This window comes from Eleutherodactylus coqui, chromosome 10, assembly GCF_035609145.1.
Source record: "Eleutherodactylus coqui strain aEleCoq1 chromosome 10, aEleCoq1.hap1, whole genome shotgun sequence".
Classification (NCBI taxonomy): Eukaryota; Metazoa; Chordata; class Amphibia; order Anura; family Eleutherodactylidae; genus Eleutherodactylus; species Eleutherodactylus coqui.
The window spans coordinates 22,373,659-22,386,082 of record NC_089846.1 but is presented as its reverse complement, the minus strand read 5'-3'; the positions used below and the strand labels follow the sequence as shown (position 1 = coordinate 22,386,082).

At 49.1% G+C, this 12,424-nt stretch overlaps 1 protein-coding gene across 1 annotated transcript in view; it reads left to right on the top strand.

The window, feature by feature from the left end:
* PTPA (protein phosphatase 2 phosphatase activator) overlaps positions 1 to 12,424 on the top strand; it is a 61,273-nt gene that overhangs the window by 12,974 nt on the left and 35,875 nt on the right. The window lies entirely within an intron of this gene.

Below are 12,424 nucleotides of genomic sequence, written 5' to 3'. Positions count from 1 at the left end.
CTCATTGTGTTGTATGTCTGCAAATAATCAACCTTTATACACCACACCACTGCCATCTAGTGGACAGAAGGAGGATGACATGTAGAAATGCCATCCAGCTGGAAGTGACTGACTACTTTCTGTATGGCACAGTGATGTTCACTGCAAATAGGAATAGTCAATAATCTGATCTTTTATCTGCATTAGTTCAGTCAAGACGGGGACCTCCTCTAGGTAGCTGATGGTTATTTGTGACCTGACCCATTATATAAGCTGTATACACAAGTGTTTGAAAGCACAGTCTGTTTATTTTTGACAGGCCTCTGAGTATATTTGAGACTTTACACTGATGTGCCAAAAGTCCTGGGATAGCGGTATGTAAGGTAATGTTCCCTCAGGTGGTGCTCGGGAGCGCCCTCACCTGTATACGTTGTGAGGTGTTCTCTTGTGAGTGAGGATGAACCCCGGCCAGCGTGCTCATGGGAAGGTGATGTGAATTATTGGAGCTGGAGCGAGGCCTGATAGCGGGCGCCGGACGGATGGGACGTTACATTTCTGAAATTGTGCGTTCTTTTATCATTCCTTGATCCTCATGTGTACCAGGAATACATCACAGAAGGCATCACTACCCACAGTGGGCAGCGCAGTGGTCGCCCACGGGTGCTTAATGATCATGACCAGCGGTGTCTGGGTAGAATTGTTTATGCAAATGGACAAGCAACTCCGACAGAAATCACATCGATATTGAATGCAGGAGACCCCACACCCACGTAGCCCGCAGGTCAGTGCAGAAGACCCCCACACACATATCCCACAGGTCGATGCAGGAGACCCCGCACACATATCCCGCAGATCAGTGCAGGAGACCCCGCACACATATCCCGCAGGTCGGGGCAGGAGACCCCACACATACATATCCCGCAGGTCGGGGCAGGAGACCCCGCACACACATCCCACAGGTCAGTGCAGGAGACCCCACACATACATATCCTGCAGGTCAGTGCAGGAGACCCCACACATACATATCCTGCAGGTCAGTGCAGGAGACCCCACACATACATATCCTGCAGGTCAGTGCAGGAGACCCCACACATACATATCCTGCAGGTCAGTGCAGGAGACCCCGCACACATATCCCGCAGGTCGGGGCAGGAGACCCCGCACACATATCCCGCAGGTCAGTGCAGGAGACCCCGCACACATATCCCGCAGGTCAGTGCAGGAGACCCCGCACACATATCCCGCAGGTCAGTGCAGGAGACCCCGCACACATATCCCGCAGGTCAGTGCAGGAGACCCCGCACACATATCCCGCAGGTCAGTGCAGGAGACCCTGCACACATATCCCGCAGGTCAGTGCAGGAGACCCCGCACACATATCCCGCAGGTCGGTGCAGGAGACCCCACACATACATATCCCGCAGGTCAGTGCAGGAGACCCCACACACACATCCCACAGGTCAGTGCAGGAGACCCCGCACACATATCCCACAGGTCGGGGCAGGAGACCCCACACATGCATATCCCACAGGTCAGTGTAGGAGACCCCGCACACACATCCCACAGGTCAGTGCAGGAGACCCCACACATACATATCCCACAGGTCGGGGCAGGAGACCCCACACACATACATATCCCACAGGTCGGGGCAGGAGACCCCGCACACACATCCCACAGGTCAGTGCAGGAGACCCCACACATACATATCCCACAGGTCGGGGCAGGAGACCCCGCACACATATATATCCCACAGGTCGGGGCAGGAGACCCCGCACACACATCCCACAGGTCAGTGCAGGAGACCCCACACATACACATCCCACAGGTCAGTGCAGGAGACCCCACACACATATCCCATAGGTCAGTGCAGGAGACCCCCCCCCCCACACACACACATATCCCATAGGTCAGTGCAGGAGACCCCCCCCCCCCCCACACACACATATCCCATAGGTCAGTGCAGGAGACCCCCCCCCCCACACACACACATATCCCATAGGTCAGTGCAGGAGACCCCCCCCCCCCCCCCACACACATATCCCATAGGTCAGTACAGGAGACCCCCCCACACACGCACATCCCGCAGGTCAGTGCAGGAGACCCCCCACACACGCACATCTCGCAGGTCGGTGCAGTGTTCTTTACCTTCAATGGCATATGGGAGCAGAAGACCCAGCAGATGCTTCTCTTATCACCACAACATCAGACACAGCGCCTCACCTGGGCTCATGAAGGCTAACTACTAACCGGACCCTATAGGTCTGGCTACATGTGCCGTGGCCCAATGAGTCAGTACCAATTGTTTTGGGCTGATGGTAGGGTTTGTGTGTGGGGCAGACCCCATGAAGCCATGGACCCCAGTTGTCAATAAGGCACTGTGCAAGCTCTTGGTTGTTCCTGTACCCCCACAATGATGGGATATTCCAGCAGGATAATGTACCGTGCCATCGGGTCCAAGTTGTCCAGAGTTGGTGCAGGTAGCATTCTGGAGAGTTCCTATGAATGGTGCGGTCTTTACGATCTAGACTATATGCTTCTCTTAATACATACCAGCATTGTGTTTGCCTTTTTGGCTGCTGCATCACATTGTTTACTCCTGTTCAGTCTCTGATCTATTAGTATGCCCAAGTCTTTTTCACATGTGCTGCTGCTTAACCCAGTTCCTCCCATTCTGTATGCGCTTTCTTCATTTTTCTTGCCCAGATGTAGGACTTTGCATTTCTCCTTGTTACATACCATTCTGTTAGTCGCCGCCCACTGTGCAAGCTTTTCTAGATCTCCGACTATTAACCCCTTACATGCCGCAATCAATGTTGCTCGTGGGTTTTAAAGGGTTCCCAGAGGGAGGGGGTTCCTTCAGGGATGTCATTGGCTCTCCGCAATGTAATCGATGGGCTGCAGTGGCCTATGATCGCTATTCTTAGAGATACTACATTGCAATACAAAAGTACTGCAATGTATTATCGTAGCTTCATAGTTTCCAAGTTGTGCCACCACTTGCGAGTCGCTGAACAGAGCTCTGAATCCAAGATGGCACCGCTCTCTGTGCTGGCGCCGCACCCTCTGCCAAGCACTGGCTCTATACTCTGGAGAGCCGGTCTTTCTGCGTCCAGACTTTGTCACGGGCCACATAAAATTACATGGCGGCCCGGGTTTGACTGATGTACTCTAGGGGGTTCTTGCTCTGTGGTGTTAAGTTGTCCTTACAGATTAGACTAAAGTTGACAAAAATGGACATTTTCACCTAAACCAATCGCTTGTCAGGTGACCTTTAACAACCGTCATTTTAGTCGGCCCGTTTGACATTTCCGTCCGCTAGTTGAATAAAAGATCTTCTGTCCACAGGAGATGTTTCTGCAAATAACTTCCCAGAAAGATTTTGTTCGTCGCCTGATGATGTTGGACGTGGACGGCCAGTGTGAACGACTCCAACAGCCAATGTGCACTGAAATGTGTATGGCTGCATCTGCAGAACATTCATCGTGTGATTCTTCAATGGTGGTTCAACCATTAAGCCTTTGCAATCCAATTTTGGATTCATGGTTTCCTAGGGGGCTTTCTCTTTCTGCCATTATACAATGGCACCATCTGCTGGCTAGAGCCAGTACTGCGGTATGGGACATGCTGGAGAGGCCCCCGACAACAGAGCGGCCAGCAATATACAGTAAGAATACCCTGCTGGATGTTTTCCGACATCGGAGCTGTACAACCTTCAATCAGAATGTCTGAGGTGGATTGGAAAGGGTTAAACGACTTCTTTTTAATGTATATAACCACGTTAGTAGATTCAACACAAATTGCAGCGTTTTGGGTACTTTGGCGTAACTTGAGTAGGGGGTACTTGGCTTGGAAACTCTAAGAAACCCTGCAGTAGAGCAGCTCCATAGACTCTATAAGAACACTGCCACCTGGTGGGCAAATGAAAGACTTCACCCTACTGCTTCCAAATAGCACGATTTGTATGTTTTTGGCATAGCAGCAGGTAAAACAAGTCTCCCCTCCCATAAAACACGTATGTTCACGGACATCCCTTCCTAGGACAGAACGTATACGGTTGACTGTTTTCTTTTTTTTTGTTTTTGCAATTTTGGGGAAAAAATTGACTTATGAAGCGTAGGTCTAAGGCCGGTGTCATAAGCGCATTTACGTGCGCATTTGTGCAATGAGTGTTGCGTATTTGCGTGTCTTACTGCGAAAAAAAACACAGACCTGCTCCCATCCATTGAAATAGGCAAGTGGTGTAATTAGATCAATGTGCGCTCTTTCTCTTTCGCAAATGCGCAGGAAAATAGAACACGTGCGCAAACTAAATGCCCGTGTAAAACACGCTTATGTGAACGAACCCATTGAAATCAGCAGGTTGTATTTACTGCGTTTTGCGTGGGCGAATTTTCCGTGCGCAATATGTTGCGTTCACGTGAATCCGGCCTACAGGATACCGTTCTGGCGCTCATTTGGCCCACAGGCTTCTGCCATAAATCAGGCGCCGCTTCGTATTTAGTGTAAAACCTAAACGGAGAAGCGGCGACTATGGGGCGGATTTATTAAGGTTGTCTAAAATTTAGACCGCTTGAAACTAGGAAACATGCGCCAAATTTAGCACAATGGCTCTCGCTGTTTCATACATTTGCCGCATCTTTAGGTTCCTCTGTCTTAACTTCTTCACCTTTTGGTTGGCTTACTTTGGACCATTTTTTGCGCCAAAATTTTGTTACAATGTGACACAATTAAAAGGATGTCCAGAGTTAGAAAAACATGGCTACTTTCTTCCAAACACAGCGCCACCCTTGTCCATAGGGTTGTGTGTGGTATTGCAGCTCCATTCCATTGAAGTGAATGGGAGCTGGGCTGCAATACCAGACACAACCATATGGACAAGGGTGGCGCTGTGTTTGGAAGAAAGCAACGGTGTTTTCTAACCCTGGACATCCCTTTTCTAGTGAGATACAAAACATAAACACTTAATAAATGTGGCGCACGGCGCGCCGATTAGTGAATCCTCCTTTATGTGGAACAAGACGAGAGCTTAGTTAAAGGCCCCTTTACACGTGCCAATTTCAAATGACTTAGCGCTAGTCATCAAGTTTGACGCTTGACAAGCGTAGGCCGCCACCACACTCTTATGGAAGCTGTCTAAAAAAAGATCTGCAGCAACCAATCACAGCACAGCTTTCATTTCTTATACAACAGAGGTAAAATAAAGCTGCGCTGTGATTGGTTGCTACGGATTCTCTTTCAGACCAGAGTCTGGTGCCAGCCTCCTTTGCCGCGGCCCACTCTATATTTGTCGAAAAGGGGCCCCAAGCATTGGGAGATGGCGCTATACTGGGGGGTACGTGGACACCCTCGTCATCTATGTACTCTTTCCAACAAGTTGTTAATTGCGTCGCTCGTTAATAATCGGCGCGGCCGCGTGCTCCGAGTCTCCACAGAAGAACCGCAGTTGTTGTTGTTTGCAATTTAGTTTTATTAGTTTTGGGAATAAATTTCTCTTACAGCAAAAATTGCATAACTCCAGAAGTTATTAACTGGTTCGTGTGCCGCGGGGGCCACTGATCGCAGCCGTGCTACCCGTATCCATACATGCAGCGCTAGCGAAATTACACTTCCCCCAACTCGCAGGCCTCTGGAGGGCGCTCTGCGGCTCCAAATGAGATGAAATTTGGATAAGCGCCACTTCAGACGATGTGCTCGCCATTTATGGAAAAAAAAAATTAGTAAAAAAGTCGCCAATAGGTGGCGCTGTAGCTATGCACATCACGCTGCAAATGTTCAAGAAGTCCCCCTTTGCTTTTAACAACGCTCTCCATTCACAAAGCCATGTGCTCCACTGCTGAATGAGCGAGTAAGCTGTAATAACGAAAGCATGTCGGCGAATGCTGCCCTTCAGATCTGATGCAGGTCTGTCATGGTAAGCCTGGCCCGCTACAGCGCCACCTATCAGCGATTTATTGATTAATTTTTTTTAAACTAAAATTTCTTTTCATGAAGGGCGAGCTCCTCCCCTGAAGTGGCCTTGTCTGGATTTTGTCTCAATGGGAGCAGCAGAGCGCCCTCCAGTGGCCTCTGAATTGGGGAAACTTAATTTTGCCCGCCCTGTAGATTGATGGAGCGGAGTGCTCCTCGCTACTAAAGAGAACCTCTTCATACATATACCTCACCTGCCTCCCTGCCACGTCCTCTAAGGGTACCATAACTTAGTTTATAATGCTGGTGGATGTGACGGATTCCCTTTTAAAGGGAACGCCCACCCACTACTTGACTTAAAGGGGTTGGCCGAGTTGTAATATGGCCTGCCCAGTTCTGTTATTGGCCGCAGCCCCCTGTGACATCCCATCAACCAGGTGAAACTGCAGCTGTAAACCGGGACCAGAGCAGGGGTCCGAGCGCCGGCACAGGTTGTTCTGAGATATTACAACAACCCCTTTAAGGCTAAGGTTAAGCCGTATTCTGGGTACCCTCTTAGGGGTGACCACTTTGGACAATACCTTTTTTGTTGGATTGCTCCCCGCAAGCAATAAGCTGGTTACGGGGTAACTTGCTGCTTGGGGCCATGATTGACAAATTATAATGTGTAAGCAAGTGTGTAATCTCCCTGCAGTGCCCCCGCAGGGCAAAATAAGCATGTGCACGTTTCTGTTGAAATAAATGCGTTAGGCTGCCTTCACACTAGTTTTACAAAAAACGGAACCGTACAAAACGGTTTTCTGGCGAATGCATCAAACGGGTCCTTAAAAAAAAAAAAAAAAGTATGCTTTCCGTACAGTTCCATTTCACTTCTGTTTTTCATCATTTTAAACGGATCCCCTTGGCTAGTTTACATTTCCCTCCCATCACCTCCTGCCCTCTGCTCAAGCTCAGAAATTAAACCTGATACAAAAATGGAAAGGTAAAATGGATGAAAACGATTGATTTCTGTGTTTTTTTTTCAGTCCCTATTGACTATAATGTAAAAACGGAAGCGTCGCAATCTGCACTTTTTACTCCAGTGTTAAAAAAACGGAATGGAGACGGAAAAATGGAAAAAGTCATTAAAACAGAAGGTCTTTAATTTCTATGAGCCAGAAAACTGAAACTTAAGGCCCGACCACACTGTCCTCTGCATCATCCGTTGCACATACCGAGTGCCTAACCGCAAGTCTCCAGACCTGAACTCTGCGCATCAAATGTGCATTTAATACACAGAGTTCAGGTCCAGAGACTCACGGCCCGGCTGAGACACACTTCTGCACTCAGTTTGTGCAACGGATGGTGCAGAGGACAGTGTGGTCGGGCCTTGAAAAAAGGGGTTTTACCACAAAGACATCTATCCCTAAACCATAGGATAGGGGATAAAATGCCTGATCACTGGCACCCCCAGTGATGCTGAGAACTGCTTCTACATGCCCCTGTGGATGGAGAGGTAGTGTGCATGCTCCATTGCCGCTCCATACACTTCTGTGGGCATCTACATTTAAATAGGTGTCATGTTATTTTCTTCCACAAAGCAAACTGTGCCGCGGGGACTGCGACAAAGATTCCCATAGAAAACAATGGGTCACTGAGTTCGCCGCGGAATACACAGGGATTCTGCACCACAATCCATAGGAACAACTCAGTGGGAACGGAGGCTGGGGGCACCTTTACACGGAGGCTGGGGGCACCTTTACACGGAGGCTGTATATGCACATTTGCGCGCCACTCAGCGAAATTTTTTTTTGCTCACGCCTTTTCTGCGCACGTGTTGGCGTATTTTACTGTACTTTTTCCACTTGCAGGACATGTTCATTTGTACACGCCAAACAAAGATGCGCCGCCTGAAATATCTATTTAGTCTATGTTGTTCTTACAGCGGAATTTTTTTTTTTTTTCGTGACCGAAATGCACACACAGAATGCGGGAATGTGAACCAACCAACTGAAATCCATGTGTTCGATTATCTGAGTATTGCGCACATACATTTTACACACTTCCTAAGGGAAGGCACCCCGAGGCTGTATTTACACGGGTGATTTTTCACGTGTGAGTCCTCTTCATTGCGAGACGGACAGAACTCGCACGTAAACGGAATCCATTATTTTTTATGGGTTTATACGCATGCGCCATTTTTCTCTCGGATCGCAGCATGTCGTATTATTAGACGTCTCTTGTTCAAGAATCTCCTATTGTGTGATTTGCATGTTAGTGTGATGCTTCCCCCCCCCCCCCCATTTTAACGATTGGAAGCGCAGGTTTTTGTCACGCACGTGTACAGCGATGCGTATTTATCGACAAAACGCATCACAATTGCAGTAAAATCACAGGTCCGCTGGTGTGGTATACGAGCCAAACCACCGACTCCTCACTTTTCCACGACTCCAACTCCTTCATATGGGACTTTTACTGTATTGAAGCGGTGCCATCCGGCTTTTCATCACCGTTATGATCCTCTGTAGAGGCGGAGCGTCACTACTGAGCATGTGCAGAAAGTGCAGCGCCGAGTCACTTCTTCAACGAACAGCCTTGATGAAGTAGCAGAAGGACACTTGGTCTAAGGCTTTATTCACACGGGTGCTTTATCGAGGCGATTGTGCCGCGATTAAACACTGGCTGAAAATCATGACCATCTGAAGCCTTGGATTCCAATGCATTTGTCAGATGGGCGATTTTTGGGGGTGTAAAATCGTCCGGCCAGAAAAAATAGTGCATGCAGTGTACATTCCGGCCGACCCCCTTTACACTGACCGGAAAAGATAGATCTGGACATATCTTTGGTTAGAATACAGCGGGTGGTCCCATAGACTCCTATGGGAGCTGCCGGAAAAGGGAGGTGGGGGGGGGGGTTTAGCAACGGCTCTGCTAAACCCCTTCCCTCCTCCTCGCCACCCCTTGCCGGCTGCTGGAAAAAAGAGGGGGCAGGACGGGGCAGAAGATTGGCACACTAGCTCAAGCTTAGTCCCGCCCCCTGCTTTTGCCAGCAAGGGGCGGAGAGGGGGAGGGAGTTTAGCTGAGCCAAACTCTCTCTCCCTCCGCCCGACGGTATTCTGGGCTGCGGTTTTCATGCGCCGCAGCCCCGGCCATCTGAACCGGCGACAAAATGGGAGATGCAGCCGCGACTTGGCTGTGTGTTTCTGAGTTATTTCTTTCCTATAGTTTTGGGCCCCCGTGCCTAAAACTATATAACAATAATAATATTTATTTGTATAGCGCCAACATATTCCGCAGCGCTTACATAGACAGGGGGGATACAGAAAGACAAAAGAATAAACATTACAGAACCACGGTTACATAGTAATCAGTTGATGGAAACAATAGGGGTGAGGGTCCTGCTCCAACGAGCTTACATACTACAAGTAATGGGGGGATACAGAAGGTAAAGGGGGTGGAGGTGTGCAGGTATGGTGAGGTGGAGAGTGAGGGGTGCTATATACATAGACAATGGTCAGACATTAAGCCGTATAATGGCTGAATCAGTATGACTGCAGGAGCGGTTTATGGTGGCTGTCAGGGATTGCAGTCAGTAGGTCAGGGAGCATGTTATCAGGCGGAGTACAGAGGAGTTTGTTTAGGGAATGTGGTATGCCTCCCTGAAGAGGTACATTTTTAGGTCACGCCTGAAGGGGAATTGCCCGGATAGTTTTGAGGTAGCGCGTTCCAGAGGACAGGTGCTGCTCTGGAAGAGTCTTGGAGGCGGGAATGAGAGGTTTGAATTAAAGGGGCACTCAGTCTGATTTCATTAGCAGAGCGGAGGGCGCGGGCTGGGTGATGGATTGAGATGAGGGAGGCAATATAGGGGGGCGCTGTGCTGTGGAGCGCTTTGTGGATGAGGGTAGTGAGTTTAAATTGTATTCTGTATTTGACGGGCAGCCAGTGCAGTGACTGGAACAGGGCAGAGGTGCCCGAGTAGCGGCTGGACAGGAAGATGAGCCTGGCTGCCGCATTCAGGATGGATTGGAGAGGGGAGAGTCTGTATAAAAGTAATATACTTGTGATGGCGCCATCCTGCAGCTCTGGCGGTCCACTCTCACAGCATCTGGCAGGTGATGTCACTGGGTAAGAAGACCCGGTGATGTCCCATAAACCTGTAATGTGGCTTTCTAATATAGAAGCCTGACGCAGCTTTGTGTTTTTGTTTTTTTTTTCCCTCAAGCAAGACAACCCCTTTACTAACAAGTTACGTCCACGAAACGTTAAAAAAATTATTTGCGCAATTAATCCGACATATCGGCCCTACAAAGCAAACCCCCACAAATGGACCGCTGCTTGCGCCACATTAATTGCCATGATTCTCTCGTTTTGTCCCCTCTTGTTCTGCATCCGTGGTGCATTTTGCGCGTGGTGCAGGCGGCCTGCATTGTCAGGTAATGTATTATGCTGATGCACAGAATAGGTTTTGTCCTCCGTCCTCTCCGGCTCGCGCTGGCGATGACCCCGGCTACATAGGACGCACACCCTAATGTTTCCGTTGCAATATTAATTTAGCCGGACAATAGGATGCCGCCTGCGCTTCCACACACGGCTTTTCAAAGAGACCCAGACACCAACGAAACCCTTGTGTCTCTTTAATTATGTATTAGGCTGCCTGGGCTGGCAGCTGGGGCCGGCTCGCTGCGTACCGCTCTGCTGTGCTTAATCCCTTTAAAAAGCAGTAGAAGGCAATGGATGCGTGACTGCTCTCCCCTCCCCCCCTTCACCAGCTCCGAAGCCTAGAGGTACAGCCATCCCCTGCCAGCCATTACTCAGCCGTCTCCGCTCCACGAGAGGGATGGAGGCTCCAGAATTGGCCATAATGAGCCGCCTATGGCTGGGAGGCTGGTGGCCATGTAAATCATTCGTATTGTTTAACGGAAAGCCTCTCTCTCTGTGACTCTTAATTACACCGCGGAGCTGCAGCCGCCGCAGCTGGATCTCCTGGCGTCGCGGCGTTACCAATCCGAGCAGGAAGTATTGACCTGGAAGGGGGCGTCAAGGGTTAACGGCCACCAGAGTAACAATCTGGATACGGACGTAGCGAACATTAACTTGACATCTTGCGTTACGTTGTAGTCACCGCGACAGTCATGTTAGTGATTGCTAAATACGTATTAAAAAAAAACGGACTGATTCGCGCGCTCCGCCACTTCCTCCAGACTCCACACCTCACCCCAATCTGCATTCTCCATGGTCACGTTCCCTCGGCCAGGTCCTGCAACCACATAACCTCCCTTCCGCAGGCTACGGTCCTGCAGATAAATGCCAATACCGAAGAGATGTCCGATGGTGACGGGAAAGACAAAATAAGCGGAAGGCGCAGGGGATCGGGGACTTGGGGCTTATTCACATGGGCGTAATCAGTAGCGAATAAAACCCATTGATTTCAGTTGGGTTATTCGCATGCGCAATTTTTGGTGGTCTGAAAAAATGCACCATATGACCTGTTTTGGTGGCCTCGAAGCGAATGGGACTGCGCAAATGCGCAGGGAATAGTCATAATACATGCGTATTCGCCACTTATTTGCGCAAGACATCAATGAGCTTTCTTGTTGCGTTTCTGTAAATACGCAAAGCCTATACTCGCAGAAAAATCGGAAGAAGGCCCGACATACGCTGGAAATAGGCAATTTTTGGTTCGTTAATACGCTGCGTATTTATGGACCAAAATACGCTTATGTCCGTGTGAATGAGGCCTTGCATTACACTAAAAAAGTGCTTTTTTTTTCCATTTTGCCTGAAACAGCGCCCCTCTCGTTTGTGGACTATGTCTGATGTTGCTGTTCAACCTTATTAAAGTGAATGGGGCTGAGCTGTAGTACCAGATAAGCACATTTGCCAAAGTGGCGCTGTTTCAGAAGAAAAAATAAGAAAAATACTTTAAAAGCAGAGGCATTGAGTGGCCGGGTGTCGGCGAGCAGCTCTGATTGGTTGCAGGTCATTAGCGGTCATATGGGTTTTATGACTTGCTGAAAGGTAGGGATATTAGGAGCTCGCCTTAAAGTGCTCATCCGCCTTCAACCTCTGTTGGCCGACTGCTATTGGCTGGCAACTATCGCCTGAAAAGTGGCGCCATAGAACGAATGTGAGCAACAGTTGTTCCATGTAAACACGGCCACTAACTGAGTGATGCGTGGTAATCCGTTCACTAGTCGCTTAGTGTCAGCTCACCTAAAGATAGTCTCTGGTCGATTTTAATTATTGTGTAAACAAGTAATCGTTGTTTTTCAAAGACTAGCCAATAAGTTTGCAAGGAGGTTTGCCCTGGTTCAGCATGCCCCTCCCACTGAACACTGATTGGCTCCCGCCTTTTTTGTTTGAACATTTTGCCCTCCCACTTGAGTCTCATTGGTTCCCGAGAACCTATAAATACTCTTGAATGATCCTTCACTGAACCGGTCTTCGAAAAAGAACTGCAGCGTCTCGTAGCGGCCAGCGTTTACTTGAAGATCGCTCGCACGTATTTATATCCTTTTAGTGGACTCGACAACCAATGAGCACCCATGGGGGAGGAGTC